Source organism: Oxyura jamaicensis, chromosome 3, assembly GCF_011077185.1.
Source record: "Oxyura jamaicensis isolate SHBP4307 breed ruddy duck chromosome 3, BPBGC_Ojam_1.0, whole genome shotgun sequence".
Classification (NCBI taxonomy): Eukaryota; Metazoa; Chordata; class Aves; order Anseriformes; family Anatidae; genus Oxyura; species Oxyura jamaicensis.
In genome coordinates, this window is record NC_048895.1 from 115,211,372 (window position 1) to 115,222,563 (window position 11,192).

The following is an 11,192-nucleotide window of genomic DNA, read 5'->3' on the forward strand; positions in this document are numbered from 1 at the left end:
TCTCACAACTTCTTGGCTTTCAGCACAGATTCTCTATACAGAGATGCCAATGGAAATGCTGTTCTTTTTTATGCTTATTTTAATTTGCTCTGACACCCACAGAAACAGTGGTGCTCCAGACCCTTGGAAATCAGGCTGGTCATCTGCACATGAGGTGGAGGTGGGATCCCAGCCCTGGGGAGCATGCAGTGCTTTTTTGGTCTGTGTACACAGCCTTCAGCATGTCAGGGAGGGGCTGTAGGCTCTTGCATATAGAGACGCCTTTCATTGCATGGCTGAAGAAAAGAAACCCCCCCATTCAATCCTTCTGAGCAGGTATTCCAGCCCCTCCCGTCTTGGCCCTGATTGCTTATCAGCTGGGATATGTTTATCCTACATCTTTCTTTTCTCCTTTTCGCGTCTCCCCCTCCACCTCTTCCCTTCCTGCTTTTTCTCCCACTGTTTCTCTCTCCCAGCAGCCCACATGCACGTCCCCTCTCCAAGGCCAGGGCTGAGCCTGCAGAGGAGTGGAGCTTCAGACTAAACTTTAGTTTGCACGCTCCCTCTTTCAAGGGCACAAGGCTTTTTCGCCTGTTGTTGTCCTCCACCGCAGAACTGGAAGGTTCTGGTTTGTGCCACTGTCGATCAAGACAGCACCGGAGTAATTACAGCATGTTCCCTCCCTCTGGAATTTAGCAGAGACCAGCTCCTTTTATAGCCTGCCCAGAGCCCCTCTGAGAGAGTGTTCCCTTGCCTCTGACAGTCTTGCACCCTTTCTGTCCCCGGCACTGAAGTGACAGCGTTATGGTGTTGGTCTCAAGCCCCATGGGTCCTTTGGGAGGATCCTTGAAGCCCCTCCTGGCATGGCCTTGCTCTGCCCTGCTGAGGCCATGACAGGCCTCGGCCTATGTCTCTCCAAAGTCCCTGCTGTCACAGATGCTATGCACGGGCCATAAAATCATAGAAATATAGAATGGCTCAGGTTGGAAGAGACCTTAAATATCACCTAAATCCACCCCTTATGCCACAGACAGGGATGCCACCCACTAGATCAGGTTGGCCATGGCCCCATCCAGCCTGGCCTTGAACACCTCCAGGGATGGGGCATCCACAGCTTCTCTGGGCAGCCTGTGCTAGTGCCTCACCACCCTTACAGTGAAGAATTTCTTCATAATGTCTAGTCTAAATCTATCCCCTTTTAGCTTAAGACCATTCCACCTCGTCCTCTAATGTCCTCAGCAAATTGAGGACATTATGGAGGCTCCTGCATGAACCACTCCTCCTGAGCTGTGCACATCTCCAGGAGCTCAACATGACCACAACCCCCTAAATAATTTCTGAGCCCTTTTCCCTAGTCTAGGTCTCACCCAAGGGGTGCCTACACTATCCCAACCACTCCTGCCTGCAGGGCAGATAAGGATGTAGATAAGGGATTAACCTCCTTGTGATGATCTCCTTCCCAACAGTGGTGGTAGTGGGGAAGAGGCAAGTGGTGGGCTGAGGCAAGGGGAGCCTTGCACTGCTGATGTCTGAGATGTACTTGTGCTGTGGGAAACCTGAGCCTCTCTGGCATCCTGATAGGTAACAGCAGTGGTGTCCCCTTGGTCATGCTGATCAAGTAGGAAGCAGGGAAAACCCTAACCTTCAAACTCAGCTCTCAGCTCAAATCACATGGAAATAACAAGGTGCAAATGAGCATCTTCTCTGCATGGAACTCTGAATTGTTCTGCTTTTTCATCCCTTGTCTCTCTGAGAGCCCTTGTCTCCTGCTGTCCCTCTGCCTCCTGGTCTGCTGCTGTTTTTCCCATGTCTAAATGTTGAACACCACTGATAGAAAGTCAAGTGCACGCAACTCTTTCCCAGTAGATGTTTCACAAAGGGGACTAGGAACTTCACCAGGACCTTTCTAAATAACCTTTCTTGCTGTCTCATTCCTGTGAAGACATCCTTGAGGATTCCTCTTTAGACTCCTAGAACCTGTATATCGCAAAGTACCTAAAAAGTCTAGGAGAATAAGACTAGGTGGAAATCAAAGATCCTTGTTCTCCTGAATTGCTTGGATGCTTTGGCTTTTTTCATCATCTGGTCCATAGAATGGGGACAGAACACCTTAGGGTTACTGCAGTGTGCCTTGAGCCCTGTTCTGCCTTCTCCAGTAAACTAGGTAGCCAAGAATGGCATGGTTAGCCAACCAGTGGGTGGAGTGCTAGTCTGGGAAGCAAAACGGGGTTTAAGCTCCCCTTCTTGCAGTGTCTCATCAGGTAAACATGCATCTCTCCAGCTGTGAAATGCAGACAGTGAAAGAGTGGGATGACAAGAGCTCAGCGTTATCATGAATAACAAGAACAAGTGGCCTCCTAATCCTGGGAATGAGATGATCTTTTCCATTACAGGGCACTGATCTACTAATCATTTAAGCAGTGCCAAACACAGATACTGGAACTTGGCTGTCTGTATCATCACTGAGATGCTTGGCACAGTTTTGGCCCAAACCAACAAGTGCCACTCTTATCCATCCTAAACCTGAACAGGGTAATGCCTTTGTGCTCCCAGCATGACAACGGGGTAATGCCTTTGTGCTCCCAGCATGACAACGCTGCTTCATCCCAACGAGGTTCAGGCAGAGCACCCAACTTTTTGGGGTGCTCCATCTGAACCACTCTGGGCACAGGGAGCTTGTGGCCACAGCACTGCTGAGCCTGCTGATGTATCACTCCTCCTGCCCTGTTTCTTAAACCCTTTACATAAACATTTGCTAGTGGCCAGGGTTGGGAAAGAGCATGTAAGCAGATAGAGCTCTGGTCTGACTCACTGCGGCTGCTCAGATGTTTTTGCCCTGCTTTTCATGCAGATGAGCTCAGACCATGGCAGAGGTCAAACCAGCACATGCTATCTTTAAAAAGCCCAGAACTGAACCAGAGAGTTCTTCCCAAAAGCCGTTCCTGTCAAATACTTTTATTTCCTTCTGGTCTATCCATACCATGCCAGCATTTCTGTTTGCAACGCATGGAAAATCTAGTGACCACATGCCAAAAATGCTGGAGAAGAGAGAACAACAGAAGAAAAGGGCAGATAGCACAGGGTGGTTCTTGTTTATCTCACATGGGGGCTTGCAAGGTTGCTAAGATCCTCAGGCTGAGCTTGGATGGGGAAGAAAGCTCCATTAGCTCCATTGCCTTCGTTGCCCATGTGAAGCTTTCTCCCTACTTTGCCACTCTGGTCCCCAAAGCACTGCCCCTGCCCCCCGCCCCATTAAGACCCTGCAGGCTGTCGGAAGCGTAATGGAAGAGAGAGCTTTCATCCATCACAGACCTTGAAGAGTTCAGCGAGGCAGAGCCATCAGAGAGGAGAAACATTCCTCCGCGAATCCCCTCTTGTCTCTCGGGTGGGAAGGGGGAGGAGGAGGGAGAGATAAGGCCAAACTAATTTGTCTTTTTTAATTGGCTCAGAATACTTGAACGAAAGCTGGTTTGTTATCCTTGGCTTTGCTCTGGCAGGCGTCCAGGATGTAGGGCAGAGACGGAGGCTTCTGAAGAGTTAACCTCTTCTAAATATCCTATTAGGATCCTCTCCATTTAGTGTAAGGACGATGTAAGCAGAGACAGAGTGGGAGGGCCTCCTCTTCTTTCTTTTTTTCCCCTTTTCCTATTAGGAACCCAGCCTTGGAAGGGACACGGGGACATGCAGAATAGCAAAGGCCCAAGGGTGAGATTCTTCTGGTCAAACTTTGCCATACGCGTTGTAAACATCCCAGAGCTGAGCTAATCACCCCGAGCTCCTTTGTAGTCAGCGAAGAGAGACAGGCACTTCTAAAGGCGCTGCTCGTCCCAGCCTAAGGCAGGCATTTCAGAGAGGTCAAACGATTCATGCCGGCCTGAAAGGGTCTGCAGTATTGGAAAGGGAGCCTAGAGTCATTAGCTTGAATGGAGACATCCATGCATCTGCACAAAGGTGGACACCTATTGACCTACAAGATGCTCTAGCCTTGCTAGAGCATTCAGGTTGCATGGATATGGCACCAGATCTGTAGGAGACCTGTGCAAACCCTGAAGAGCAGCTGGATGGAGGGATGAGGGCAGCTAACAAATCACTCAGTGCCTGCTCATGGTGAATCAAGCTGCTCAAGGCAAAGCTGATCACTTGGGCTCTGGATCTCTGGACCCAACTGGCCAAGTTTTGTGTACACAGCTGGGAAGAAGTGGCTTCAAAGTCAGTCTTGAGGCCAGACTGACTGGCAAGCCACAATTTCTGTTTCTGTGCTTCAAGTGGCTGTCGAGTGAGCCATTTGTGCTGGAAGAGAGATCACCAAAACACCCAGAAAACAAAACCAAAGGCATATTTACAAGATCATTTAGACATAAACCACACCATGCGTATCCTCTGTCAGTCCTTGTGGTCATGATGAACAGACAAAGTGGTCCAACATGCTTCCTGGAAGGGCCCCACCTCGGTCTTTCCTGAGGACAGATGATGTGAATAGAGCTGAGTTCAAGACCACATGAGGGAATGGCCTCAAGTTGTGCCAGGGGAGGTTCACGTTGGAAATGAGGAGACATTTCTTCTCAGAAAGAGTAGTCAGGCACTGGGACGGGTTGCCCAGGGAGGTGGTAGAGTCACCGTCCCTGGGGGCGTTCAAGGAAAGGTTGGACGTGGTGCTCGGGGACATGGTTCAGTGGCTGACATTGGTGGTTGGGGGGATGGTTGGACCAGATGATCTTGGAGAGCTTTTCCAGCCTTAATGATTCTGTGACATGGGCCTTAAACAACCCTGGACTTTGCATGAGGTTCCTCACAGAGCCAGCTCAGGTCTGGTGGAGAGGCAGAAAACCAGAAATATTGCATGCTTTGGTTTCTTCTCATGCTCGGATGGGTGGATCTGCAGTTTGCAGATAGTTATAGCCACAGGTCAAGGCCTGTGCCCTCCACATGTCTGGGAGCATCAGATTTGCTTCGGTCTCTGACAGCATTACTGCAAAGTAATTTCTCTCTTCGAGCCATGCGACTCCACCAAGCAAAGAGGCGAGAGGCAGTGCTCACTGTGCAGCTTGATGTACAGTTTGCGAGGCCTGGGGTTAATTCTGTGCTCAGTTATAAACTTCTCTCTGCAGAGTTGGCAGGCCTAATTGATTTAGGTGCCAAATTCCCTTTTCTCAAAAAAAGAAAAAAAAAATTAAAAAAAATAAAAAAAAGACTTATCTGGACTTGTAAAAACTGGAGTGTGCTTTCAACCCCTGAAGCTGGAGAGTTAACGTTCTCTCTAGACCATTTGCCATCTTAAATCATGTTAATTAACCATGTCATTTAATTCATACAAATGTCTGATTCCTTTTTTGAAACCCGTGTTCCTATCAAAACCCATCATGTGTGCAGTTCAGCCCTGTTCCACTGTCTTATGCAAAGGATGGTGCAGAATCTAGTTTTCTTTTTCTGTTGGTGGTGTTTTGTTTGTTTTTTATCTTTTAAGTGAAATCCTACAAAGTGAGAAAGAGAAAAATGTCTCAGAGAAATGTGGCAAGCCCTAGTACAGCCAGGGCTGGAAATCCCTGCTCCTTATTTTCACTGACGAAGCCTGTTAGAGCTCACCCAGTGTGACCCAAGTAATGCCATCCAAAGACAGTCCTGGTCCCTGGGTTTTCCTCCTTAATCTGTCGGTTCTACTCCTTTAGTCATGCTCTTTGACTTTTTTTTTCGGGCTGTCCCCAGTTTGACCCCTTTTTTCCCTCAAAACCCAGGGCCCAGGAGGGGGCCCCGTGCTCCGGCCGAGACCTCCCCAGCACCGAGGAGATCACTCAAGAGCCAACTTCAGAGATAACGCCCCAGCCCCACGGAGCTCCCCAAGGGCTCAGACACCTCCCAGTTTCCCCAGGGAATATATACTGGGGCGGGATTTGACGTCCACCTGGGTGCCTAATGTGGCTTTAGGGACACCTGGTCACCCTGTTCAGAGGGGTGGGAGTCTTGTGTCATAGCTGATGGCCCTGTGTTCATATGGCAGCATCTCTGATGCCTTTAGACATCTCGAGTGCCTTTGTTCAGCCCACTAAGTGCTGCCCAAGGGTACCACAGGGAACAAAGGGAATATAAAGAGAGTTTAGACATCCTGCTCACAGGGAGATATTGGTCGGGACAAACTGATCAGTCTTAATCCAGATCTGAACCCTGATTTAGGACGACAAGTCTCCCAGGGAGCTTTACAACCTCCCTCACTCTGTTTTCACATCTTCATTTCCATCCTTCCCTTCCTGCAGAGACCCCACTTGCCTTGCTCGGCGGAGGCACTGCAGAACCCCAACCGCATCCCCAAACGTCCCTTGGGAACAGGGCACCGAGCCACCTCCCACCCTCGGTCCTCAGAGGAACCTCAGCATCTGTGAGTCAGGGCTGGTAAAACACCTCCCCTCAGCTTCATTATCCACCTCCTGCTCCACGGGGACGTGCTGGAGGCCGAGCAGAGCCCGTGGCTCTCCCCAAACCCCCCTTCCCTCCCCGTTCCCGGGCACCGCCAGCCCACCGAGGGCTCTGACAGTAACCATGCCGCGGGGGGCTGTCAGTCAAGCCAACGTTGGCCAGTGTCAGCCACAGTTCGCCGTAATCTCCCGGTGCCAGAAGTGACAGCTACCTTTATCCACATCCCGCGGATATAAACAATATCGTGAAATAATGACAGGGGGAGCATAAGCATCAATATCCTTCAGCCGCTTCGCCCCCCCTCTCCGCCTGGAGTACGTTCCTCAAAAGCCTTGTTGCTTAATACCTGGGGTTTCTTTGCTTATTAGCCTTATCTGCCGGAGCAAAGTACCTCGGTGAAAGATATTTTTGGTGCCTTTTCTTCTTTTTTTTCTTTTTTTTTTTTGGAATGTTTTTGTAATCCTTGCATTTATAGGCAAAGACAAGGAGATCAAAGCCTCCTGGGGTTTATAAAGCATGTCAGGCTGAAAGTTTGACATCAATTAAAGTGATATTGCCCGGATTTATGAGAGAACGCTGCTTTCGCCCCGTCCCCTGCCCTCCTGGGTCGGTGGGATGCTTTGGATGGCTTGCATCTCCTTTCAGAGCCTGCCGGCGAGTGGCCGGGGATCTGAGAGCAGCGTGGAGGGGACACGGTGCTTCCCCCCCAGCTGCACGTCCTGGCCCTGCATGAGCTGAGTTTGCAGGTCTCAGCAGCATCCTTCATGCTGCCATGTGAGATGGTAACTCGGAATTAAGGAATAATTCAGAAGTTATTCATTTTAGATGTTTTGGGAAGGGAGAAGGGGCTACAGTATTTTTTTTCAGCTTTATTCTTAGTGGGTTTTTTTTGGAGGGAGGGGGTGAAATTCTTTCTTTTTGCAGAAGAAATTGGTCTGTTATCACCCGAAGGAATGGCTGAAAATTGTACATGGCTGCAGATGGATAAATTTCCATCTTGAATGTCTGCTGAGGGATTTCCTAGTGAGAGCAGTTCGGGTCCCCATCCCCACCAGGGTCCCAGATACTGTCCCATAGTGGATACCCTCTCTGTGGCACTTCATGGAAGGGGCAGAAGGATGTGACTGGATTGCTTGGGAGAGGAGAAGGAAATTTCAGTTCCCAGTCCCTCTCAGACTCAGGAAACTGAGACCAAAATCATCTGTTTTCCAGGAAGGAGCTATGACCCTCACCTCCAGCCCTCTTGCTGAAGTTGGCCAGCTATGTATGAAAAATATAAGTGACTTCCAGACCGTGAAGGTAACCCAGGGGAGGGAGGTCTGGCTAACATTTCATCTTCATGGTGCTCCCCTGCACAGGTGGACTCTGCTGATGTGGAAGACAGTGGGGATGGAGGCTGGAGCCCCCTGCCCCAGCAGCCCCTGATCTATGGGCACAGACCCCTGCTCCCTCTGGTCTTCCACACTTGTGCCGGTGATAACATTTAGAGTGGCAAAACCTAAGAAGAATGTCTTGGAAAATATTTTTCTGAGCTCAGAGAATCACAGAATGAGCTTGGAAGGGACCCCTGGAGGCCAGCTGGTCCACCCCTCTGCTCAAGCAGGGGCACCTAGAGCAGGTTGCATGAAAACAACCTTGAATATCTGAGAACCTAATAAAAGCTTCTGGATCTAAAAATGGCCAAAGGAAAGGCAAGGGGGTGAGGGTAATGAATGCAAATTGGATAGTTCAACCCGAAATTAGGTCTTGCTTTCATCCCATTTCCCCTGCTGTGATTCAGATGTCCTGAGTGTTTCCTGGCAGTCCCTCTGCATTTTTAACATCTCAGTTTTGTTCGTTTGCCCCGGCGTTCAGTGCTCTTCCTGTGTCTTGTGACCGACGGTTGTTTGAAATGAACATCACTCCTCAGGAACAGGACAGCAGCTGATTGTCCCTTTAACCCTCCTGGAAACAAATCCACCCAAACCAAGAAAGACTCTGAAATCACCTGGGAAGTGATGTTGCCCATCATGGATTTTCTGCAAATCCGGTATTGGCTTGGCCTTTTCTGGGAGCCCCCAGACCTCGGCACAAAGTGAAGACCCTGCACTTTCAGCTTCAAAAGCTGCCAGCCCCCACATTCATGGAGAAAACATGAAATCATCCAGGAGTGGGAAGACAGCTGAAAGCCAGCAATGTTTGTAAAACATCGCAGGGGTTGTGTAAACCTGAAAGCTTCCTCAGGGACTCGAGATATGACACGTGGGAAGGTGCCACAAAGCCTGGCTTTGCCTGCGTGCTGCAGGATGTCTCAAGTAAACCGAGACAAACTGAGTTTGTATTTCGTCTGCGAAAAAAATACCTTCGCATTTCACCAAAAAACACCTTCAGATTTCCCACCTGGACCACACTGGTGACTCAAAGAAAAGTTACTCCGTGACCGCTTGGAGCCGCCAGTCCCAAGGGGTGGCTTCACCTGAGCAACAACTGCATTTGGAGAGAAATAAATGGAAGTGCAGCCACTCTCTGAGCTTTCTTCTGGTCGTTGTCAGCAGCGTTTTACAGGTGTTTGGGAACAAACCCTTCCAGACACCAAGGGTCTGGGTCCAGGTTTTATTCCCTGTGGCTGTAAGCCAGTTTGGGGGTGTCAGACCCTAATGATGTCCCCCAGGTCTGTGTCCTAGGCTGCCAGTGAAAAAAATGGTGATCCTGTGCCTGGTCATTGTAAGGACAGGGGTTGCCATAAAATAAAACGAAAAATAGTATATATATATATATATATATATACATGCATATATATAATATTATTATATTTATTATATATTTACATACCACATTGGGGGTTCAGACTGGTCTCAAAGCAATAGGATGAGAGTCTTTGCTTCCTCTGATTGCTATATATTGTTCCATGACCTTTCTAAACCAGCTTTCTCATCAGAGATAATGTCACCTAGAACTGCAGAAGTCATGGGACAGATCCTTCTCCTGACAGACACGTGCACCCGACCTGGCAGGTCATGCTGGAGACCACGCTGGAGAAACTGTGCTTTCAACATCCCCTAGCAGCCACTGGCTTCCTTAAAATACCCCAGAAGGTGTGGGGTTTGGTTACAAAAAACAAGGACTTATCAGAAACTGCACCATGGGGAAGTGATGAGATTTAGTTTCTGCCCAGACCACAGGGTTTAGGAGCTGCTGAAGCAATGCACGAGTTGTGGGGAGCTGCTGCTGGTGGTGCTGCAGGGCATGGGCTGGGAGATGTGTGCTGTGATTTCTATCTTTGCTCTGAACATGAGTAGAAAAGGGAGCAGACATTTACCACTTCCTCCAAGTGAAACCCAGTGCTTGAAGGATCTTCCCGAATCTGATGACACTGGGCCTCCTCCTACAGGTTTCAACATCTCCTCCAGATCAGCCTGCGATCTGAGGATAACATTTAATCGTTAATTGCCTCTGCATTGAAAATTACCGTGACAAAGCATTTTTTCAGCTCCTTTGCTCACGATGGCAGTTTAATGTGCCTCTCTATTCCAGACACTGGAGGTGTCATCCAGACAGCAGAGTGTGGTGGAGGGATTCAGCTCCTGCTAAGGCAGACGTCTGCATCCAGCCGGACTGCTTTACTGGCTGTACTGGGGAGGATGAATTTAGATGCCTAAACACCGGCGTTTAGCAAGTGCCTCCAGAACACTGAACTTTGTTCAGTGTTCTGAACTTTGTTCAGCACCAAGGGATGCTGAGAAAGGACCAAAGCTGACATTTATATACCAAAAAGGCAGTGCAAAGCTTTCCACTACAGCCATCCTAGGCTGAAATTGAACCAGAAGTCCCTATAGGAGCCCCTATACTGCCCTTTTGCTCTTCTCTGGAATTATCTGGGACCTTAGGGTGAACAGGTTTTCTTGAAAGACAGATGGTAGTTTCTGCAATTTGCTGTTTTCTATCACAGAAATGGGGTTTTAGGCTGTAGCTTCAGCTTTTCTGGGTAGCACTGATTCTTCTTTTGCTTGCAGTAGGAAAAAAAATGGGAATAAGTGTCTGGGAATAAGTGTCTTTACCATCAGAGGGGCGTGGGGTGGAAATAGCTCCCTGTGGAAGCAGTGGGGACAAGAGATGCAGACAGGTTAGGCTGGCTTGGGGGAGTTTCTCAAAGGAAAAATAAAACACAGCTCTGATTTTGGCTGAAAAGACCAGAAAAATGGGCCAAAGGGATGTTATATTGTACAGTGAGGAGAAGAAAACGCAGAGGAACAAGCTGCAGCAGGTCGAGCTCCTTCACATCACCATCACAGTGTCTCCTGGTGGAGGTTTCTCTGTTATAACTGTGACAGCTTCCACGCCACATCTCCCAAAGCTGGGGTGAAGACCTGTGGTCCCCATGCTGGCAGGAGACCCAGGATAACTGCAAATTATGCTGTCAAACCTGGTCTCTCTATCATTTATCCTGCTTGGTTCAGATGTTGAAGCTGCTATTGTGCAGTGGCTGTTTCCCACTGTCGTGTCATGGCATCAATATTCAGGTAAAATGGAAAGTGTTACGAGGGGAAATGGACTTCTGGGTTGGGGAACAAATCCCTTTCTTCCCCCCAAAAAGAGCACAGAGTGCTCTTGTCAGGTGAAAGAGAAAGGATGCCAAATATTTCATTTTCTCTGGTTTTCTTACTTAATCTCAAAGGTACTGAATAGGGAAACACAGCTTCCTTTCAAGACACAACCACTGCACAAAAAAAGAAAAGGTAAGAAATTTCATTTCAGAGCTCAGGGCAAAACACTTTAAAGTTTTTTTTCCTTTTTTTTTTTTTTTTTTTTTTTTTTTTTTTGGCTGA